A 4,360-nucleotide genomic window follows, 5' to 3' on the forward strand; every position below is an offset into this window, starting at 1 on the left:
ATTTTGTCATATAATATAAGGTTGCTGGCACAAACTGTGCATTGGCGGTATAGTGGTAGCATAGCTGCTTGCCATGCAGTTGACCTGGGTTCAATTCTCAGCCAATGCATTCATTCTAGACTAATTTTTATCCACAATAACTTTCATGTTTAATCGTATGGACTTGAAACAGACCCAGACTCAACTTAAAAATATTGTTTTAATCTCTCATTTGGAAATGATATTCTAGTGTGGCCTGAACTGCAGATTGATATAAGTCTTTGTTTTGCCAGGAAAACCCTTCAATCCTCAAAATTGTTTTGTTCCCTTGGCTTACCTTGTAAAGGATATTGTCAAATGACAGGTGTGTTTGAAATGACTTATAAGATGAAGAAGGCTGCTTTCAAAGGTGGCTTGTCATGGGAGTCATTTCTTTTTCAAAGTAAAACCGTGCTACCTAAATGAGCTTGCCTTAAAACTTTGTCACTTCCCTGACCGGGAATTGAACCCGGACCGTGGCGGTGAGAGCGCCAAATCCTAGCCATTAGACCATCAGGGAAATGCTTAGTTAAAGGCAACACCATTTTCAACATACTGCAGAAGAGTCACCACTAAAAGGACATCAACGGGCTATTTAATAAGGCCTTAAGGAAAGTATATATCATTTTTGCATCAGTGTGGATCTTTTTCAATTCTGAAGCATTTCTCTTGGGCTTGTTTTCATGTTCATTACATCTCATTTCATCTGTCCCTGTTGTGGAACGAAAAGTTGAAATCTAGGCTTACTGTGGTTCCAGAGATGTGGACTTAAAAGTTGCTTGACTTTTGGCTTTTTCATTTCAAAAAATCAGTCTTGGTTGATGGTTGACAGACATGCAACTTTTTTTAGGCACATTTTGTCATATAATATAAGGTTGCTGGCACAAACTGTGCATTGGTGGTATAGTGGTAGCATAGCTGCTTGCCATGCAGTTGACCTGGGTTCAATTCCCAGCCAATGCATTCATTCTAGACTAGCTTTTATCTACAATAACTTTCATGTTTAATCGTATGGACTTGAAACAGACCCAGACTCAACTTAAAAATATTGTTTTAATCTCTCATTTGGAAATGATATTCTAGTGTGTCCTGAACTGCAGATTGATATAAGTCTTTGTTTTGCCAGGAAAACCCTTCAATCCTCAAAATTGTTTTGTTCCCTTGGCTTACCTTGTAAAGGATATTGTCAAATGACAGGTGTGTTTGAAATGACTTATAAGATGAAGAAGGGTGCTTTCAAAGGTGGCTTGTCATGGGAGTCATTTCTTTTTCAAAGTAAAACGGTGCTACCTAAATGAGATTGCCTTAAAACTTTGTCACTTCCCTGACCGGGAATTGAACCCGGACCGTGGCGGTGAAAGCGCCAAATCCTAGCCATTAGACCATCAGGGAAATGCTTGATTAAAGACAACACCATTTTCAACATACTGCAGAAGAGTCACCACTGAAAGGACATCAACGGGCTATTTAATAAGGCCTTAAGGAAAGTATATATCATTTTTGCATCAGTGTGGATCTTTTTTAATTCTGAAGCATTTCTCTTGGGCTTGTTTTCATGTTCATTACATCTCATTTCATCTGTCCCTGTTGTGGAACGAAAAGTTGAAATCTAGGCTTACTGTGGTTCCAGAGATGTTGACTTAAAAGTTGCTTGACTTTTGGCTTTTTCATTTCAAAAAATCAGTCTTGGTTGATGGTTGACAGACATGCAACTTTTTTTAGGCACATTTTGTCATATAATATAAGGTTGCTGGCACAAACTGTGCATTGGTGGTATAGTGGTAGCATAGCTGCTTGCCATGCAGTTGACCTGGGTTCAATTCCCAGCCAATGCATTCATTCTAGACTAGCTTTTATCTACAATAACTTTCATGTTTAATCGTATGGACTTGAAACAGACCCAGACTCAACTTAAAAATATTGTTTTAATCTCTCATTTGGAAATGATCTTCTAGTGTGTCCTGAACTGCAGATTGATATAAGTCTTTGTTTTGCCAGGAAAACCCTTCAATCCTCAAAATTGTTTTGTTCCCTTGGCTTACCTTGTAAAGGATATTGTCAAATGACAGGTGTGTTTGAAATGACTTATAAGATGAAGAAGGCTGCTTTCAAAGGTGGCTTGTCATGGGAGTCATTTCTTTTTCAAAGTAAAACCGTGCTACCTAAATGAGCTTGCCTTAAACCTTTGTCACTTCCGTGACCGGGAATTGAACCCGGACCGTGGCGGTGAAAGCACCAAATCCTAGCCATTAGACCATCAGGGAAATGCGTAGTTAAAGGAAACACCATTTTCAACATACTGCAGAAGAGTCACCACTAAAAGGACATCAACGGGCTATTTAATAAGGCCTTAAGGAAAGTATATATCATTTTTGCATCAGTGTGGATCTTTTTCAATTCTGAAGCATTTCTCTTGGGCTTGTTTTCATGTTCATTACATCTCATTTCATCTGTCCCTGTTGTGGAACGAAAAGTTGAAATCTAGGCTTACTGTGGTTCCAGAGATGTTGACTTAAAAGTTGCTTGACTTTTGGCTTTTTCATTTCAAAAAATCAGTCTTGGTTGATGGTTGACAGACATGCAACTTTTTTTAGGCACATTTTGTCATATAATATAAGGTTGCTGGCACAAACTGTGCATTGGTGGTATAGTGGTAGCATAGCTGCTTGCCATGCAGTTGACCTGGGTTCAATTCCCAGCCAATGCATTGATTCCTTTTTACGTTTTATATAAACTAATCATGTAATGGATCTCAAAACTCACCGTTCGCATCATTTTTTGGATCAGTAAACGGTAATATAACAATAACAAAAAACTTGATAAAAGCCTGGTGTTTTGTTTGAAAAGCTTATAAAGATACTGTATATTTATGAGAACATTTAAAATACTTTGCATGCACACACATATGTAACGTCAAAATCTTTGCTCATTGAGGTCTAATAAATAACGACAAATAAACACAAAAATGCAATCAAAATGCCAAAATATGAAGTTTTTGATTACGTTTACATGTCTTGATACCAAATCTACAAAAACTGAGAGAAAATAATGCTTGGAAATAGTTTTGAAGATATCAAATAAATCTGGAGTACCCTTTTAAAGGAAAATTTTCTCAACCCACCCCCCTAATGTCCATAAATAAAACATTTAAAGTTAACTTTTTTTTATTGGTTTTAATAGTGTTATTGAAACTAACTGGGTAAACATTTAAGTAATTCAAATAATTGTTATCCGGACTGACATTCCTGCTTTTTCTGGCGATTTATGATTCCTTTTCCTTGCGATTCAGACACGTCCCTTTTACAGGACAGAGGCTTCCTGGACAGAACAGCTTCTGGTATGGCTGCTCCTGACTAGCAGATTCTCACAGGATGGGTGTCATTTTTCTTCCAGGGTGAAATATCACATAAATAATATATAATAATAAGAGATTGCCTTCAAACTTAGTTACTTCCCTGACCAGATATTGAACTTGGACCATGGCGCGGAGAACACCAACCCTAAACCATTACACCATCAGGGAAATGCTCGCTTTATAGCAACATTTTCAGCATATACAGTACTTTGTGACGAAAGACTAACCAGATGACCAAATTACAGTTGTGGTTGAAATCAGAACAAGGGCGTCAAACTCAATAGAACAGGAGACCAAAAACCAAAACACACTTTAGGTTGTAGGCTGAACAGGATAAACATTCATTGAACACAGTAAACCTAAATTTTTAAAACCAAAAAAGAAAAAAAAAGTAAAACATAAATATGAATAAAGTTAGATAAGAGTATTATTCCTGAATAAATGAACCTAAACCTCAATATATGTATATATATATATATATCCACAATAGTCCCTTTCAGGGCCACGGGGGTGCCGGAGCCTAACCCGGCTACTGATGGGCAAAGTCAGGGAACACCCTGGACAGGTCTCTAGTCTGTCGCAGGGCCTCACATCTAGGAGCAATTTAGAGTCACCAATTAACCTATGAAGCATGTTGTTGGATGGTTGGAGGAACCCGGAATACCTGGTGAAAACCCGCGCATGCATGGGGAGAACATGCAAACTCCACACAGAAAGGTCCCCAGTTGGTGTTGGTGTTTCTGTTTCAGATCCCCCAGCTGTGATTTGAACTGTGTGCTGTAAGGCAAGAGCACTTACCACAGCACCACTGTGCAGCCCTAAAGTGAATGTTAAAAGAAAAAAAAATAGAACAATTATTTATTTTTATGTTTTATATATAAAAATAAACGTATCAATATCCCAAATGATTTTGTTCTACGAAAAAATGTATATAATGTCAAAATTCTGCAAATGTAATACCTGAACATGCTCCGTAACAGCACAAGA

The 4,360-nt window shown here is 37.7% G+C and overlaps 6 non-coding genes across 6 annotated transcripts; 3 read left to right on the forward strand and 3 right to left on the reverse strand.

Moving 5' to 3' along the window:
- Window positions 1-466: 466 nt before the first annotated feature.
- On the reverse strand, window positions 467-538 carry trnae-cuc. The gene has a single exon. It is a non-coding gene; the product is annotated as a tRNA-Glu (tRNA).
- Window positions 539-910: 372 nt separating this feature from the next.
- trnag-gcc lies at window positions 911-981 on the forward strand. The gene has a single exon. It is a non-coding gene; the product is annotated as a tRNA-Gly (tRNA).
- A 357-nt stretch (window positions 982-1,338) lies between these two features.
- On the reverse strand, window positions 1,339-1,410 carry trnae-uuc. The gene has a single exon. It is a non-coding gene; the product is annotated as a tRNA-Glu (tRNA).
- A 372-nt stretch (window positions 1,411-1,782) lies between these two features.
- On the forward strand, window positions 1,783-1,853 carry trnag-gcc. Its single transcript has one exon. It is a non-coding gene; the product is annotated as a tRNA-Gly (tRNA).
- Window positions 1,854-2,210: 357 nt separating this feature from the next.
- trnae-uuc lies at window positions 2,211-2,282 on the reverse strand. The gene has a single exon. It is a non-coding gene; the product is annotated as a tRNA-Glu (tRNA).
- A 372-nt stretch (window positions 2,283-2,654) lies between these two features.
- Window positions 2,655-2,725, forward strand: trnag-gcc. Its single transcript has one exon. It is a non-coding gene; the product is annotated as a tRNA-Gly (tRNA).
- Window positions 2,726-4,360: the final 1,635 nt, after the last annotated feature.

The sequence above is a fragment of the Oryzias melastigma genome, linkage group LG5 (assembly GCF_002922805.2).
Source record: "Oryzias melastigma strain HK-1 linkage group LG5, ASM292280v2, whole genome shotgun sequence".
NCBI classification, from domain to species: Eukaryota; Metazoa; Chordata; class Actinopteri; order Beloniformes; family Adrianichthyidae; genus Oryzias; species Oryzias melastigma.